The sequence below is a fragment of the Peromyscus leucopus genome, chromosome 16_21, assembly GCF_004664715.2.
Source record: "Peromyscus leucopus breed LL Stock chromosome 16_21, UCI_PerLeu_2.1, whole genome shotgun sequence".
Classification (NCBI taxonomy): Eukaryota; Metazoa; Chordata; class Mammalia; order Rodentia; family Cricetidae; genus Peromyscus; species Peromyscus leucopus.
The window spans coordinates 1,824,337-1,844,564 of NC_051084.1; positions in this window are offsets into that span (position 1 = coordinate 1,824,337).

A 20,228-nucleotide genomic window follows, 5' to 3' on the forward strand; every position below is an offset into this window, starting at 1 on the left:
ATTCTATAATAGTAGAAATGTGTCATTATGCATTTGTCAAAACATAGATATCTAAGTCCGTTCACTCATCTGTAATGAAGTATTCTAGACTAGGCAGTGTGTGCACAACAGAAATATATTTCCCACTATTCTAAAGGACAGGAAGCCACAGAGCAAGGTGCAGGCAGACTTGGCAGTATGTGGTTAAGACTGCTCTGTAACCTGGGCAAAACAGAGAAGCAGCTCTATGAAGCTGGCTACAAGAACTCTAATCTCATTCCCAAGGGCTTTGCTTTCAGAATTTTGTCACCTCCAAAAAGTTCCATCTATTAAAACCATTGCATTTAGATTGGGTTTTATGAGGCATGAATTTTGTAAGAACACAAATGGCTGGATCAAAATCACTGGGAGTGTGTAAAGATGGGAATAAATACGACTAGAATACACCACTAGGAGTAACATCATACATAATGTATGGATTTTGAATGATATTGGAGGGAAAAATCTTTCTTTCCTAGTATTCTGAATTAAGTACACAAGGCATTGTGAAATAGAATAAAAAAGAAACAATTATTAAGCAAAGAAGTATACAACTTTAGCTGTCTAGTTTCATGTCAACTTGACACAAGCTAAAGTTATCTGAGAGGAGATAACCTCAATAAAAAACATGCCTTCATAAGATTGGGCTGCAGGCAACCCTGTAGGGCATTTTCTTAGTTAGTGGTTGATGGGGATAGGCCCAGCCCATGGTGGGTGATGGTATTTCTAGCTGGTATTCCTGAGTTTTGTAAGAAAGCAGGCTGTTCAAACCACGATGAGCAAGTCAGTAAGCAGCACTCCTCCACAGCCTCTGCATCAGCTCCTGGCTCCAGTTTCCTGCCCGGCTTGAGTTCCTGTTCTGACTTCCTTTGATGATGAACTGTGATGTAGAAGAGTAAGCTGAATAAACCCGCTCCTACCAAGTTGCTTTGGTCATGGTGTTTCCTTACACCAATAGTAACACTAAGATAATAACCTTCATTAATACTCACATGCATAGTTTATTCACATCCAAGAAATCTGTAGCAGGAATCTTAAAAGTTCTTATTAATAAAATCAAATCTGAGCCAGGTATTGGGGTGAACACTGGAAGATCAGAGAGACAGAACAAGCCACAGCTAACCTCATCTGGCCAACTTCTCAGCTGATCCTGTTTCCTCAGACAGGGAGCCTCGGTGTCCTCATATCCGAATGGCTCTCAGCTAAACTGTGCTGCTCAAAACCTAAAAGCTTAACCAGCCAAATACTTAATGAGCAAAATGCTTCTAGTTTCTGGTTCTCAAGCCTTATATACCTTTCTGCTTTCTACCATCACTTCCTGGGATTAAAGGCTCACTTCTTGGGATTAAAGGCGTGTGTCATCATGCCTGACTGTTTCCAATATGGCCTTGAACTCACAGAGATACAGAGGGATTTCTGCCTATGGAATGTTAGGATTAAAGGTGTGAGCACCACCATTTTCTAGCCTCTGTATCTAGTGGCTGTTCTGTCTCTGACCCCAGATAAGTTTATTAGGGTGTACAATATTTTGGGGAACACAATACCACCACAGAAATCAAAGCTCAAGTAATTAGATCTGTGGAGATGATTAAATATCATTTTGACAAAGGAAGGGATTTGAGCTTCAGGCAATAAGATAAATTATTGGTGATGGCTAGGAAATATATAGGGAAGGGGGTGTCAAGCCAAAGAATGGTAAAGCTATTTATGAAGGTACTGTCTCAATCACAAGTGTTATTCTCCTTATCTTGTACATTGTTATAAAAAGAAATGCATCCTTTGTTTTTAGTTGGATAACAAAGGTCAGGGGACTCTTCTTGATCCTCTCACCAAAGTGTCATAGAATGGGTTTGTCTCTTTAAGAGACAATAGTGTGTCTATATGACATATTTATTGGAACAAATACAATACTGTGATGTAGGGTGTTGATAGTGCTAGGGATGTTGGTGATTCTTAAGTATGGATTTGTTCCCTCATGGACAGCTTTGTGCCTCCAAATCTCTGCTAATATTGAAAAAGAAAATACCACAACTGCTCCTCCTAAGACCTTCTAATTTAAAGACAAAACAGAACAAAAATGTGGAATATTTTTGGTCCTGGAAATAAACATGACATTGTAATCTTCTCCAAAGTTCAGAACATTATGTACAGCTTTCTTCTCTCTTAAGAGTTCTCATAGCTTTGTCTGTCAGTCGCCTGGCTAGGAGTCATCTCCAATAAAGCTAATTCACCTGAAGACTTGCTAGTGTCATCAGTGAGAGGAATAATTATCCCCTCAATGAGTAAATGTACCTTTACTTCCCAAAGCATCCCCCTAAATGCAATAGCTTGCCAATCTTCACTGTTACACCTACCTGCTTTTTTGAATCCTAAACACAAATGCATAATTTTTTTCCTTCTCTTCCTTTCTTTGTCTTTTTCCAAAAGTCTAACCATGATCTTCCTGCCTGAGCAGAATTTTTCCTGATATTCAGTCTTTCCTCAGCCTTTTTCTGAAGGCTCCACCTCCTTCATACATTTGCTTGATGACTTCCATTGCTGATCACACCAGCTTTTTTTGAACCCTAACTCAAAAGGTATGTCTTTCTCTATACCTTTTCTCTGACTCCTTACACAAGACAGGTATTGAGATCTACCTTTGCCTGTCCTTTTTTTTTTTTTAAAAAAAAAAAAACAATCTCTTATGAAATAATCCTTGAGCTTCCTTCAGAGTCTGTTTTAAATTTATTTCATTCATGAGACTAAAACCTAAGAGAGAACCACTATTTCCCCAATAGTAGCAGCAGGCGAGGCTGTGGATGTGTAAGAGCTATGGGAAGACTTGGTAAATCTGTAATTTATGCCCAATTTTGTTTGAGCATAAAATTAATCTAAATGGTAGTCTTCTGATAAATTATAAAATAAAGATTGAAAGTAAATCTAAACAGACTTTATTTTAAAGTGTTTTTGAAAGAAGAAGAAAGGAATTATTGCAAGAAGGAAGTCTTTCTAAATAATGTGTCTTCAGGCATCTGAGAGCTTACACAGGAAGGAGTTTCTCTTTCATGTGTGGAAGAAAAGATTAAGGAAAAAATAAGTGTAGGGCAGTGAGATGACCAGGTGGATATGGTGTGATTAATAATTTAAGAAGTATTTTACCCTCAGCCTTTTCTGAGAGAGACCAATAAAGAGAAGCTATATGATGTTTTAGACTGAGATACATTACAGGTCAGAGATCTGAGGAGAAGACAAAAAAAATGCTTAACCAAAATGTAATCAAATCAAGTTAGTGATCATGTGGCTTCAGTTAACGATAGGGCACCAAGCGTCCAGCTCATCATCTATGTAGTGAAGAATGGGAATGAGCAAGCATTTGGTCTTGTCCTAGGAGATAATGATGATATCCTTGAGTTTTTTCTGACTGATATGAAGAAGGGTGGTTCTTTTCAATAAGTAATTTTATTGAACATTCTAATCCAAGTGCAGACTATTTTACCAGCAGCTCCCCTGATTATGCCTTGAAAGGAAAATGGTGATGTCGAATCTAGACAAGGATGGTCAGAGAGACTCAGAGCACTTCTCTCTAAACAGACATCCTCTCAGATGAGGTGATAACAGAGGCTGGAAGACAAAGTGGGAAACTATCAGACCTTGATTCACTTACTTCACCACGTGAAAAATACTTCACTCCAAAGAAGAGCAGATATGAAAGAAAGGACAAAACACCAAGTCACTGGCACACAGTCAGGAACTTAAATATATTTGCCATTCATCCTTCAAATCTCCATGACAATAAGTGCAGCGGAAGTCCAGTCATCCACTCAGATCCAGGAGAAAAGATTAGTGGGGAAACTATTGTATACAATGGGATTCTTTTATCCAAAAGTAGTTGACCTTAAGTAAATACTATGTATTAAGGATAATGAAAAGGGAATAAACTGTTTCTTACAAAGATAGGATGACACATATTTTAAAATTACTTCCAAACAAGCTACAACATAGCAGTGAACATAAGGGTGTGGTTATAAAAATGCAATATGTGTAACCAAGTGCATCAAAAGAGAGAGAAGACCGAGAGGGAGATTTAACTATAACGTTTTTATGGTTAAGCAGCTAATAGATTAAATATTTAATGTTGCAATATACAACCACAGTTTAGAAATGTTGGATGTTCTGAAGAATAACTAAGAAATCATACCCAGAATTCCATAACAGTTTTCTATACCTTTTTGTATCCAACCCCCCTAAATTAATAACATTTTCTCAGAATCTATGAATTAACAACACAGTGTCAGATGTTACAGATCCCTGCAAGTTATGTTTAATATAGGTATTATAGTAGATGTTGTGAGGGGAGGGAAATAGGACACAGTCTGGATGCTGGGTACAAAAGCATACTTCTTAAGGGCATTTTTTTCTCTTAAACCTGGCTGTTGCCTTACTGGTATCTTTACTTGATGTAATTTTTTGCCAGTATGTAGAGTTCTTATTTTCTCACAGTCTGTTTTGTATCATCACCAGTCTAGACTGGTTTTACTGAAGACTATGGGCTCGGTGGCTTAAGCAACAGAGTCTTTTTTTCTCACTGGAAATCTAGGGTCAAGAGGCTGGTAGATTTGGTGTATAGATGATAGCCAGCTTCCTAATTCCACAGCCACCTTCCCCTGGATGTTCATAGCATCTCTCCTTAAGGAAAAACGTTCTTGAGAAAAAATAATGATACATTTCCCCCTCTCTGCATGTAAACTTACTAACTCTATCACAGCTACCTCCACTACCTATTCAAACCTCACCACCCCAAATTTTCAGCTCTTTATACCCCTTGTGTGGTCTATGCCTTTAATCTACAAATGCCATGCAGTGAGGTGGGAGAAGACTCATTTAGCCTATATAAGCATGTTACATATGAAGGGCAGAAAAATGTTTTTACAACTATTGAAGTCATTGTAAGTTTTTTTTTTTTTCATTTCAGATTGATTTTATTTTCATCAACACCAAAGTGCTGTGTAGGAAAATTCAGCCTACGTTACCTAGTTGCCAGACCTTTGAACAGATGGCTAGGTCTCTTGCTGCATTCTGAGGCTATTGGCTTTCCAGGTCACTTGTCGAAACACTGCACCTCTCTACACTGCTTTGCTCTGGCTCAGTCTCAGTACTGGCCATCTCTTCCATCAGGCAGTGGTAGTGACCAAACAGTGACTTCTTATTGGCTTTTTTGGTCTTTTTTGTAGAGGTTGTAGTTTTCTCAGAAGCCTTTCTCTTTGGGCTCTGTGGTCGGGTTTTCTTGACCTTGGTAATCACTTGCATCATTCTACAGCATCTAGAACTGGGTTCACCATCCCTCTTGCCAGCAGTTCTGATTTTCGTCTCACGGCGAGTTTTGGCTTTCTTAGACTTGGTACCTGAAGTTGATGGTTTGATATTTTTTGGTAGGATCCTGTGACTTCTTAGTTGCCTTAGCCATACTGAAGCTTGGCTTGGTCTCATAAGTTTTTTTTAAAAAGAATATTGTATAGCAAAGAGACATCTTTAAAGTAAAAATTTTAAAATCTAGGCTTGATACTTTGTGACAGTGATGTCTATAAAATGCAGACAGTAAATGTTTACAGTGCTGTGAGTCACACAACTTCTGTTACACCTTCTTAATTCTTCAACAGTAGTATGAAAGCAGAAAAACAAAAACAACAAAAAAACTCATAATGGATGAGCATGCCTGTATCTCAATAAAACTATTGACTAAAACCAAGTACAGGCGAGATTTGTTCTGGAGGCAATCAGTTGCTGAACTTGTGATTTGACTGATTACTCTGGGATCTACATTTGGATTAAAACTGAAGAACAAAGGGATCTGATTTATACAGGGGACTTGTAGCTTGTAAGAAGCTGAAATTTCTATGATGACAAAAGCAAGAATGAATGAATGATGGCTTGAGAGATGTATATTAGATATTAAAGTAAATGATTGTGCCAGTGTTTGGGGACTCCACTGTTGTGAATTTATGAAGGACTACAAAGTAAGATTGGGCTGTAGAAAGGATGGATGAAATGGGATGAAAATAAGATTTACTTAAGTGAGAAGGTCTTGAAACGAAGGGCTAACATTTGGAGCCTTGCTCGTTACATCAAAGGTACTATATTTATTGGAATCTGTTTTCCTGAAACTTCAGTTCTTTTTTTTAAAATTTTTAAATTTTATAATTTAATTTAATTTTACATATCAGCCACGGATTCCCTTGTTCTCCCCCTCTCCCCCCCCACCCCCCGCCTTCCCCCAGCCCATCCCCCATTCCCATCTCCTCCAGGGCAAAGACTCCCCTCAGGATCTACCAGGTTGAACTCAGTTCTTCTTTTGAAAAGCAGAATAAGTAATGCCTAAAGGGTTCGGCTCTGAAGCAAGACTCTCTGGGCATTAATAAGCTCTGCACATCCTGGCCATGTCTGGTGCCTGAGCTAAGACATTTGCAAAAATGGGGTTGTTGAAAGTTACCTCTCAGGCAGCTGGTAGGAAAAGTTTTTAGAACTATGCCTGTTACCCATCAAGCCAAATTTGTACTGTTCATATATTTTTAAATGTGTGGCCTTTCACTGGAGCATGGTCAACTTATCAGGGGCTGTACTCTTATTGAAAACACACTCTCCATCCTACCCAGCAACCGTTAACTTCCAATATCTCTTTGTCTAGAGGTGATACTTTGAGACCACCTTTTCAAGATCGGGATTTGATCTTGCACAAGTCTTATGCATGCTGTGACAACTTACATGAGTTCATGTATGCAAATGCCCTATGTGTCTAGAAGACACTCTTTCTTTGTAGTTATCTATCACTTCCAGATCTTGCTCTGTTTCTATTTCCTCTTCTGCAAAGACTCTTTGTACAATTAAACTATGTCTATGGTCATCTGTTCAGAACTGTGTCCTCTCCTCTATCCACACCCCATCTTTCTGCCCATGTTATTTCCTTGTACCCACAGCATTTAGAGTTTTAGATCGTTCAGATGATTCCCTCTTTAGATAATATTTTCTATTATTATTCACCTTTTTCTGTCCCCATGAGATGAGTTTGGTCCCCTCTTCCATCTCCATCATACCTAGCACATGCTTATATTATCTCACTTTCTGTACACTTACAGGCATGAATGCCTTCCACAAGAATTTGCATGACTACACCTTTAACACTGAGTCATCAGGGTCAACCAAAACATCTGGCATCCTGATGCTCAAAAGCGTTGACTGACTGGCTGAATGAATGAATGAATGTAAAAATGGTGGCCAAATAAATTGTCTTCGTTATTTTCCTACATATAATAGTACCCCCACAATCCTTTAATTTCCCATCGTTAGCCTGTGATTATTCTCACGCAAGCTCTCCACACATCTTTTATGTCATCCTTTTCCTTCACACATCCTTCACCTTTGAGACCATCTGGTTTATTGTTAAGTTGCTCTATTTTTAGAAAAATCTTTGAGCAAAAACTTCACTCCAAGCATCTCCTAGTTCCGGGATTAATTCTGCCATCTGGAACAAAACAAATCTATTCTTTGCTTTATAAGAAAAAGTATTTCCAGTGACAAATAACAGCACTATGTATTCATGGGATAGATTGTGATGTTATGAATATGTCCACATTGTAGAATAATTAACACAGACTGATGAATACATCTGTCATCTCATGTGCTAATCTTCATTGTATTGTGAGAACATTCAAAATTCAGTCTTAGCAATTCTGAATTACACAGTACATTGTCATTAGCTAGTCACACTGAACCGCTGGAAGTCATTTATCTTATTTTATCAGCATCTCATCTTTCTCCAAATATCCCTCATCTGGCCTCTAAAAAAAACATTCTAATCTCTATTTTTATGCATTTAACCTGCTAAGATTTCTAATATTAAGTGAGTTGATTAGGTGGTTCTCTTTCTGTGTCTGGGCTACAAAATATCTCTTTGGTATTACCAATGACAGGATTTCCTTCTTTTTAAAGGCTGGGTAGTATTCCATTGTGTGTATATATAACACATATTCTTTATTCAGTCACTCCTTGTTGGAGACTTAGATCATTTCCATATCTTGGCTATTGTGAATAGTGGAGCTACAGTGCACATGGGAGTACAGGCATATTAATTTCATATTCTTCACGTACATACTCAGAAGTAGAATAAATGAATACTTTGTGGTTCTCATTTAAGTCTTTGAAGGAACTTCAGTCTCTTTTCTCATAATTTATATACTAATGCTCACTCCCCAAGACAACAATGTTCAAACAAGGTTGAACATAAAATCTACAAATCTCAGTCACATATTCTCACACGTAAAATGTGATAAGACAAGCGTATTTTGAATGAGGTGAGAAATTCAGGTGGATAAGTGAATACAGGGTGGAGAAACAGGAAGTTTCCTGGTAGAAATGATTGCATCCCAAACAAAAGACCTGTAGGGTAAATCTAGTCCCTAAGTAAGCAGGAGGAGTGTTTCAGGCAGAAGGTAAGGTCAATATCAGGGTACCTGGTGGAGGAAACTGGCTGTGAGAAAGAACAGAAACACAATTCAATGATTGGAAGAAGAGTGACAAGCTGGAGCATGGAGCAGCCCTAAGAACCCTAGTGTGGAGGGCTCTGGAAAGCTTATCCAGGAGCTGAGACTGTGACCCAACCACGACTTTATATCAAACTTGTGTAGAAGGGGAGGGAAATCATGGGGTTTTCATTGTCCAATAATAGCACGTAATATCAAATACCATGGCCTTTATATCTTTGAATTTTATGATGTTTCTTTTCTGGGTATATCAAGTCTATATTTTCCAAATATTATGACCATTTCTGATAGATAACCTAAACTAAAAGTAGATCTGGGCACTGAGTCAGAGTGCCCTGTTTTTCAGTTCCGGAGTGCTATTCTAATGGCATGCTTTCTGATATGGTGGCAAGTATCTCAGGCTCTCACTTGGGTCCTGGAAAAGAAAGCACCTGTTTAAGGAATGCCCTGCCTCATGTGACATGGCAGCTGGCTCTCTAAACTGGTTGCCATGACGGTACACCCTGACATTAGGGATATAGCAAACTGAAAAGGTCGATGATATTATTTGGTTCACTTCTTTAACTATTGCCATCAACTTTCTTTCTGTACCATCCTTTGCTGACAGATGGGGCACACAGTCACTCTGTAATTCCCTGTCCTTATTAAGATACAGACACATCTAGGGCTGTAGATACAAGAAAATGATTGAAATGTCAAATGCGAACTTTGTAACCAGAACGATGTTCCCTAGAAGCCAATGCCTTGTTCCACTTTTGTCTCCTGGGTGCGATTTCCAGACAGAGGTAACTCCAAGTACAAACTTTCTGAAAGGGAAAGTCAAGGCACTCTGACAACTCTGGCATGACATTCCTAGAGAAGCAGTGCTGTTCATGCCCAAGAGATGAGCTGACAGCACCTCACCAAAGGCCACTTTCTAAGTGGACCAGCTCCTCATGTCACCCTGCCCTGGGAGGATGAATATTAGTTCCAAGTATTTCCTTTCTCCTCCCCTCTCTGTTCTAATGTTTCTTTGGGGTTGTTTTAAATTTTTTAAATATTTATTTTTAAAAATGTTTTATTAGATTTATTTATTTTATTTTGTGTGTAGGAGTGTTTGCCTACATGTATGCACATGTGCCACATTAGTGCCCCATGAATATAAGTTGAGAGCATCTGATCCCCTGGAATTGAAGTTGCCAATAATTGTAAGCCACTAAGTTGATCCTGGAAACTGAACCTGGGTATTCTACAGAACAGTAAGTGCTCTTAACCATTGAGACAATCTCTCCAGCCCCAAGACGTATATTATTTTTAATTATGCATGTGTGTATGTCTACGTATGGGTGTTTGTACTTATGAGTACAGATACCCACATAGTTCAGGAGATGTCACCAGGTTCCCAATAGCTGGAATTACAGATGGTTGTGAGCTGCCCTCTGGGTACTGGGAACCAAATTGAGGTCCTCTGCAGGAACAGCACCTGCTCTTATCCCCTGAGCCTTCTCACTAGCCCAGACTGTTTGCTTACATGAAATAAGATGTAACTGTATATCCCAACCTGTTGACAAATTGTGAGCTTTTTGCTTCAAACTGTTGAGCACTATGATTACAGTAAGTGCTGCATCTGTACTGCTGAGGTCCCACCTTAAATTCCAGCTACTCCTGGCTACTTGCTTTTCTCACCATATCCTTTGGCTTCCATGTCATTATATCCAGGCTATCTCTTCTCCCATTATTTTCCAGTATGAGTAGAAAACAATGTACATTTGTTGTTGTAATTTTCTTTGGACTGCCAACCAGCTCCCAAATAAAGACATAGAGACTTATGAGTTATGAATGCTCAGCCTTAGCTTAGGCTTGTCTCACTAGCTCTTTTAACTTAATTTAACCTTTTTCTATTCATCTACATTTTGCCTCGGTGCTTTTTACCTTTCTTTCTTTCTGTATGTTCTACTTTCCTGCTTCCTCTGTGTCTGGCTGGCTGGCCCCTGGAGTCTCCCTGGAATCTCTTTTCTTTTTTATTTCCCCAACCTGAATTCCTCTTCCTACTTACTCTCCCTGCCTGGACATCCCATCTATACCTCTTCCTTCACTATTGGATATTCAGCTTTTTATTAGACCAATCAGGTGCCTTAGGCAGACAATATAAAACAGCAACACATCTCTACATAATTAAACAAATACAACACATCTTTACATAGTTAAACACAACACATTTTGCATACTTAAACAAATATTCTGCAACATACATAAGTAGAAAACTGTCCATTTATTGTTTAGGTATCTTTCCATACTATATGACTGTAGACCTTGATGATCTTTGAGTCATTTTAAAGCTCTATAAACTAATGGGAAAGCACAAAATTCTTTCTCCAATGGAGGTTTAGTGACTTCTCTCCTTCACACTCTTAAATCCAACTGCCAATTCAGTTCAGTATTTCTGATCTGTAAATCCATGCTTTTTCTTCTTGAATTCATTGTACATTTTACCAGTTTAGTCATTAATAAATTGCACCAAATCTTTAATACATATTCCTATGTCTCGCTGTGAGAATACACCAGTTACTTTTTTAAAGTGCTTTTTTTACTAGATGGCAAAAAACAAAACAAAATAAAAGAAATAAGACCTGTGACAGACATGCCTGCATATTATGGTCTGGATGCCATAGCATAGGCTTGTTCTACTCTTGACCACATTGGCATTATTTAGATTGTTATAAATGGTGATTTAGTAAAACTACTGATTCAGACACTCTAGAGCAAATGTCAGAGCTTTTCATCTTAATAAATCAATGCCCCAACAGTCATGACAAGTGATAAAATGCAGAAGAAAGAACTTACATTAATTTAAATGCTACTTGGAGAAAGAAATTAGTATAGAATTAACACTGTTGATGACATTCTGCCATAAACCAAAGCAGGTATGCCAATTCACACTTCAAAATGGTTATGAGCATAGCTCCCAAGTAAGATGTCTTACTTCTTTGAGGCTTAAGTTGGTGATACAGCTTCAATTTGTCTTTTCCAGAGTTTGTTGTAATTTAGTCCTTCAAAGTATGACTAGGTCATGAAAGCTACATTGTGAAGGATTGCTTAAAGGCCTTTATGACAGATCCCTTACTTAGCATTCTGCTCTGACCTTTCTATCCTCCTCAGATGAGAGTGGTGTCTCTGGAAAATCCAACAACCAGGGTACCATTTGGGAGCACAGAGCAACCCTTCCCTAGACATCTGGACCTTCTAGCATTTTGATCAACTTGCTATCGTCCAGAACTATGAGAAAATATATTTCAAGATTGCCAGGTATATGTCATAGCAGTTAAAACATGCTAAGACAATAGGTATAGGCAAGTTACATTAATCAATAAAATTACTAGAGGCTTGTGCTTAAGAGAAAATAAACAAAAAATCTATTAATTGACTCAATATATAATGATTAAGCATCTGCACTGGAGAAATGACCTTGAAAACTTTCCTTTCTCTTGACAATTGTATTGTTTTTTAAGCAAGAACAAATAAATTCAGAATGAAATTGAAACATAAATGTGATATGTTGGGAATTCCATTGAGGCTATAATTAATTTTATCATTTGACAATATTTACCCCTCAAATATTTTGGTACTCACCCATATACATGAGTTGTAGGATCTGTTTTTGTGTTTACAAGATACAAAAATCAGAATCTCATGACACTAAAAAAATATAAAAGAAGCATTGACTAATTGAAATCATGTATAGCGAGTACTGCTATAGAATCATGACAGATATCCAAAAGAGACCTATGACAGTCTTTGGTTAGGTGTAGAAGTCACACTGGAAGCCTTTCTTCAAGGAGGCATCAGAGATTTAAGGCCACAGGTAAAACTGAGCCACCATGCTATGGAAAAGTGCCTGCATGCAAGAGCATTGTTTGGGAAGACCTAGGCTCACCACCCTTCTGCATGTTACCCATGTGCATGCTCAGATTCCAGAGACAGATTCCTGACAGTAGATTGGTGTCTCACTGCTAGATTGGTCATTATCAGGTAGCTGATGGAAGTGGAAAATGTTTCACTTCAAAACCAGATGTTCACAAACATCTGGATGCTCAGTGTTTTATATTCTAAACAGCTGGTTTGATAAAGCTGTCTTTCCTCTCCACCTGCATGTCAGTTATCAAGCCTATCATTAACTCCTGGAAGCTCCTGGATCTGTGGGGAGAGAATTGCACACATACTCTTGCCTGCAGCCAGGAGTGGGCTGGGAACCCCACTTGGCAGCACAGCTATATTTAATTGGAAGTTTCCTGGATCTTTGGGTTTATTGTGGATTAAAACTGACAGGCAGGAATGTTTCATTTTGGATGTTGCAGTCCCTCCCGATGGACATTTTATCAAATTTCTCCCTTACCCATGTGTTTTCAAAGTTGATAACTCCCACATAATTGCTAAGGGAAAACCATTCCATTCTATGATCGTGACATGTACCACTGGTATATGATTCTCCATCAATGTTCATCTTCATTATTTTAAACATTAATTGTGCTAAAATAGATGATTTTGATACTTCAGATATTCTCTAGCTTACATATTTTACACTTGTGAGCTGCTGAATTTATTGAAGCTATTTTTACTTCATCATATTTCCATTTTTTGCTCTTCATACTTGGTATCTAGACCCCCCCCCAAAAAAAAATAAAGATAGAGGTCTAATATCAGTCTCTGAGTTATTCTGGATCAGATGCAGAATTTAACCAACTGTTGCTCCCATATCTGAGCATCACTGCTGTCAATCAGCCTGAGGGACTTTCTGTCTATCTTTCTGTCCATCCATACATGCTCTGCAACCAAGTGAGGCCATGAAATAGGCACAGAGGTGAAGGACACAGATTGTGCCAAAGGAATTCATGGTTTTGCTAGAGAAAAAAATATTTTAACCTGAAATAGCCATTTATTTTATGCATGATTTTTAAGTACTAATTGTGTATCCAACATTGTATTGTCTTCTAGGTTATTAAAGTTTGTGTGTAAACATTATAAATATAAACTTCAAAACCTTAAAATATAATGTTTGATATGCTTTGATTCTGAAATGTCCATAATAAGCTCATGATTGAGATATATCATCTTCAGTTTGTGTCCTATGTTATAAGCTACAGAACCCTCAATACGTGGAGCCGAGTTGGGGGGAAGTGAAACACTGATAGTGGACCATTGAAGACTATCCCCACATCCGCTTCCCATATGTTCCTCTACTTTCTGATCAACTGTATTGAATGAGACTCTGTACTACTCTATTGCTGCCATATTGTTGTTATAAAAATTCCCTGAGAGTCCACTAAAACTATGAGCTAAAATAAGTCTTTCCTCTTTTAGGTCTTTGTTATGGGATGTCTTTCTCTACACTATAAATATGTGTTGCTCTGATTGGTTGATAAATAAAATGCTGATTGGCCAGTAGCCAGGTGAGAAGTATAGATGGGGGAGTAAATGAAAATAATTCTGGGGAGAGGAAGGACAGTGTTAGGAGATGGCAGCAAGACACAGAGGAAGCAAGATGACAAGGCAGAACTGAGAAAAGTACCAAGCCACTTGGCTAAACATAGATAAGAATTATGGGTTAATTTAAATGTAAGAACTAGTCAGTAATAAGCCTGAGCTAATGGCAGAGCAGTTATAATTAATATAAGTCTCTGTGTGTTTACTTGGGGGAAGCAAGTGGGAGAGATTTGTCCTAAATGCCAGCTGACTGGGACACAGAGAAACTTCCAACTATAGGTCATGTCTGTCAGATATTACATTCAAGTGATGATAAAAGTAAATAAAACAGTGTTTAAATACTGTAATCATCACAATAAATGTCCTTAAAAGACAATGGAAAATTTGACATGAAACAAGAATGAGAATGAGATGTTAAAAGAAAAGACCGCCATTTTGGTCATAAAATATAATTATTCAAATAAATAGTTTAGTAGATTAATTACAAAATGAATATGGCCAAAACAAATACACAGGAAGTTCCTGTTTCTCTGGGAAAGCTCAGCTCTGCTCTGAAGGGCTTCCAACAGAGTGAGTCAGGCCCACTCACATTATCTAAAACAATGTCCCTACTTACAATGTGCTAATGAACTGTAATCCTGTGTACAAAATGTATTCACTGCAGCCTCTTGGTATTTGATTAATATTTGAGGAGCTATATATAAAACAACTGCATTGAGCAGTAAAACTGACCTTCACCATGGTCAGGAAATGTGTGCTGAACTAATAGAGACGTAAATGACTTAATGAAAGAGAATAGGGTTTCAACATCAGTGTAGTGTAATGAGGCTCTGCAGAGTAGTCTATGCAGGTCACCTAGTACAGAGCATGGCTCTTAGTGGCCGCATAATGAGTGTGGGTCTCCTTGTGGTTTCTTAGAGGATTTATTAAAACAAAACAGAAGACAAAATAAATAAAATAGGGCTGGAGAAGTAGCTAGCTTTGTGGAATGCTTGCCTGCCAGATTCAAAGTCTTGGGTTAGATCCTAAGCCTTGGGCATGATGGCACATGCCTATAGCCCCAACACTCAGAAAGTGGATATATATCTGATATACTCAAATACTTATCAAGTTAGAAGCCAGTCTGAGATACATGAGACTTTAAACCAAAAACACAACAAAACATCAGAAAGCAAAGCAAAGCAAAACAAATCCATCATCATGTCGTCCTGTCAGCAATACACAATAGAAACTCTCAATATTCCCCACACATTTTTGTCTTCATGGTCCCTGGTACCCTGATCATCTCTAAACATCCCCTTCTTTTGTCTTTCTTTTTCAGCATCAGCTTCATAAACACTTTCTTTTGGTTCTTCTCTGTTCTTTTTGTTTCTGACGGCAACACCATTCTTGCCTCTGCTTTATGCTTTCAGAATTTTTTCTATTTCTTTTTTGTGAAGACAAATCTCCCTCAAGACAAAGTTGTTCCAAACTTTCCTCATTGTTTGCCGGTAGCTACTTCCATGTAGATTTCTCTTCTAATCTTGTTCAGACCTTTGACATCACAGATTTTAATTCTTTTCTTTTCCTTTCTACCCACATAAGATGTTTGCTTAACAGTCTTGGTGCACTAGAATTCATCCATATCTTGGTAGTGATTGAAAGAGAAGTGGATAGGCAGGGAGCTATGGCTACTCTAGCAAATACTTGAATGATGGAGATCATGACTGCCTTTCTTAGTGTAATGTCTACAAGGCTTAGCATATAGAGTTGCAAGTAGTAGATTTAAGTAAAATATATTAAATGAATGAATTGTTGTAAAGTGGAAGTTTAGTAAGCATTACATTCATTCAAATATAGGTTTCTTTAATGGCCCATAAGATGTCTACATCCTAAGCCTTGGACCTATGAATATTCCTTTGTGTGACAAAAAATATTACATAAACATAAACATTACAGATTTGAGTGAAGTTGGAGAAACTTCCCAGAATTATTCAAGCTAAATGTTATAATAGGAGTCATTATAACTGAAAGTAATGCTATATCTGTAGTGTCGGCACTTGAGAGACAAAGATGGGAAGAAGGCCCTGCATTCAAGGCTAACTCTATGTATTGAATTCCAGGTCATTTAGGGCTATGTAGTAAAAACCTCTAAAACCTTGACTTTAAAAATTAAGAGAGAAAAACAGTGAAGTAACAGCTGAATGAAGGTTGGAATGATGTTAGCTTGGCAGATGAAAGAGGGTCAGAGGCCAAGCAATCAAGGGATTCTAGCAGCTTTAAAAAAATGAAAGAGGTAGGTAAATACTGAACTAATAAGCAATAATAAATGTATTACATACATAAGAAACTGATGCATTTAAAATATGTAGTACCAAATCTACCACCTTTCAAAGACCTACCCCAAAACAACCCCTACAACCTCCAAGGCCACCCAGAAGGTAATCTAAAATCAGATTCCATTTTTTTTTTTCTCATCTTCATCATCTTGTTCAAGGCTTCCAACAAAATTCCCTTGTCTACCCTTGGTACTATTTTATCTCTTTCCTACACTGGCTGTCTTTTTCCTAATTAGCTATTATTGACACCTCAAAACTTGAGTTCACCAGAACCATATTTTCCACTCTTGCCAAAATGTGTACAGACCTAATTGGTGTATAATCAAATATCCATTAGGAAACATACCAGTGAGATGATGCTCTGCTCTGGACACTGTGGTTCCTTTCCTCTCCTTTTGTGTCAGGCCTCCCGCCCAGCCCATGTGCTTTCCCAGACTATGTGGATTCTACTCAGAGATCTTAGAGTTTTAACTAAAATAGTCCACACAAATTAGACCAGTGGCTAAAAAAAATGTTCCTGAAAGAAATTACAAAACCTGCAAAATACCAATAATACAGTGAACTGAGAAAGTACTAGAAATAAAGAAGCAGGTGCCTGGAGTATTGTACCAACGTTTTGTTTGGTTTGGTTTGAGGCTGAATTACTAGAGAAAAACCAGGTTGATCTGATGAGATCTGACAGGAAGATAGCCCAAAAGATTTCTATGCTCAGGAACTCCACTTGCAATATGGTCTGCACTCACTGTGACTGCGGAACTCAAGAAAAATGCATCTGATCCCTGGTACATTCTGTAGGAACAGGACAATGTTGTTGGAGTCAGGAAGAACATCCATGAGGGAGGCTGAAGAACACAGGTGGGACAGAGTTTAGCTGTCTTATCTCAGGAATGCTTAAAATCATGCATTATGCATTCTAAAACCTTGTATTTCAGTAAGCTTAATGATCCTTTAAAAGCTTATGTTAAAGTTTTATAACCCACAGCCAATTAAAAGTCATATACAACTATGTACATTTCAGGTACAAGAAAAAGGCTAACAGTGTGGATAGAGAACAACACAGCAACAAGTCAAAAATGTACTTACTTCATCATCATATATTACATTGCTATACAATGACAATATTGTTAAAAATAAATAAATATATGTACAAATATAAATAAATAAATAAATGCTCTGATAAGTACTCAGTTATAAAGTATATTCTATAATTTAAGGGAGCATAAATGTTTCTAACAAATATCTGTGCTGTGGGATAATCCTCCCAGACACTGTAAAGATTTGTCACTCAAACTGGTTTAATAAAACACTGATTGAGCAGTAGCTGGGCAAGAAGTTAGGTGGGAAAGCCAAATTTAGAATGCTGGGAGGAAGGAGGGCGGAGTCCAGGAGTCGCCGGCCAGTTGCAGAGGAAGAAAGATGAGAATGTCATATTGAGAAAAGGTACCAAACCCAGAGTCAATTATCTGGGAATTGGCAGTTGGGCATTTGGGAACAGGCAAGCAAGAGTGGTGCCCAATGTGGTGCCCAATGCAGGAGCTTGGCCCCTTTCAGGCTGAAGATTCCTATAGGTAAGACGTCTTTCTAGTGGCTGGCTGCTCCTCTTCTCTGATTTTTCAGCTTTCACCCGGATAGCTGACTCCAGGTCTTCATTATTAAGACCAATTACAATTCATGTTACAAATCTGTCTTAGAAATTTATATAATTTTATTCGAGATCAGCTTATGTGGCAGAGCAATTCATGGCACGAACCTACAAGCCAAGGATACATCAACAAATAGTAGTTAACTTAATAAAAACAATACATTGTGAAAGAAATGAGTAATTATAACCATTGTAGCAGATTCTCTCATTAGAATTAAAGAAAAAAATGGGCTAGGTTTGCAGTGTCAGACTTGAAAATGTTTCTTGATATTGTACTAAAGTTTAAATTGAAATCATTCAAAATACTGCCTACATGAAGTTTGATTAGTATGGTTGTATACGAAATAAGGAAGACAAACCACAAAATTTGCAGTATTTTCCGTGAGATAGGAAACGGGCATAAAAATCTTTATAAGGCAGTTTATGCAGGTGAGACCATGCTAAAAGCTTTAAGAACCTTGGAACAATAAAGAGAAATAGCACATTTATTTTCCCTTAATTTTGGGAGTCTGTTTGTTTATTATTGCAAAATTGGATTTTTTCATATAGTATATTCGGATTACAGTTTCCACTCCCCCAACTCCTTCCAAATCCTTCCCTCTTCCTCCCCTACCAAATTCACAACTTTTCTTTCTCTTTCTTATTAGAATGCAAGCAGGTATCTAAAACAATAATAACAATAGTAAAATAAGATAAAATAAAAACAAACAAACACTTTTGCTTATATATTACTGTTACTGATTTTGATTTTATGGGTTCTCTCTGTGTGTGAATGTGTGTCTCATATTTCTTTTCCACAAAAAGACTGGTGTTCCAAATTTGCTGACCTTCTCTGTAAATGTGAAGTGACTGTCAGTAGCCAGCGGATAGAGTTGTAAAAATAAACCCACTTGATCTGTCCCCACAGGGTAAAAGTGGCATTTTCACAGTAAGAAGTCAACCACTCTCAAGAGAAAATCAGACTACGAAGACAGTGTTTTGAAAGTATTTATTTAGAAATATTTAGATTTCAAGACACGTTTATGTATTTTGTCAAAAAGCCCAATTGAACTAACTCCAATTTATCCCTCAAAACCTGTATCAAGTACTACATGCTCCATTTACATTTTTATTATCTAGGAAGTTAATTAACCCTTTCCTTAATTTCTTTTTCCTGTTAACTATTTCATACATGAAAGAGCATTAGTGTGCAGGTTCATATGTGCCCTTCCCATGATAGAATGTGAGCTGTTTAAGTCAGGAGCAAAGCAATTGTCTGACCAGAATGGGAACAGTAATCCCAAAAGGTATTTTATAAATGCCTGACCAATGGATTAAAAGACAGTGAGCCAACAGTATGAAGTAATTAACCAAAATAATAATTACGATAAATAATATTAACAGTGAAGACAATCACACAGTAGCTAATGCTTGAGCAAAGGTGTGTTTTCACTGCATAAGCAGACACTGATCAAAATAATCTGGACATATTTTCTTATTTAATTTACATAACACTATTATCAGAAATGTGATTATTACCTCTAATTTATAGAGGAGAGTAAAACAACTCATTAGGGATCATAAAACTAGTTGTCTGAGACATAATCCACATGATCTGTTCACAGAAGCCAAGTTCTACAAAGTAGGAAAAGCAGGAAGTTTATTAGCCAGTTTCAAAAAGGTAATTGCAAGCCTATGGAATAAATAGATAATTTCAATATTATTAAGATAGCTACATATAAAGAACGCTTTATTGATACAAGACAAATCAACCTATTGTATGTATGTGAGACTTTGTGTTCCATTGGCTCATAGATTATTTTTTCACAGCTTGTGTTCCCAATGGCATATAGTATTGGTTCATTAGACTGTCTATAGTCTTGTTCCTTAAAAAATAAATGACTGCATGATGAGTGAGTGCTAAGCCTACGTAATCCTACAGATTTCTCTACCTCACTGCATATTGACCAAAATCTATTAGCTGCAACTTCTTCCTCAGAGAAGTCTAACAGGTTTTTTTTTTTTTTTCCTTGTGTCACACAGCTAGTGAGTGGCATAGGCTCCTTCCTATTCTAAATCCACATAGCCCATCTGCCCATCCAGATTCACTCCATCCTGTCCATGTCCTGGAAAGGGCAAGACTAACTGGAAAGTGTCCAGAACAGTGTGGTCTGGAAGACAAGTGTCTCAACAGCCATATCATGTGACAAACAGCTGAGGAGACTGGGAGAGCACCTGGCCAGAGGAGAAAGAGCTCTGGAGTGATGAGATCACCCCCTTAAAATAGTTAACATGGCA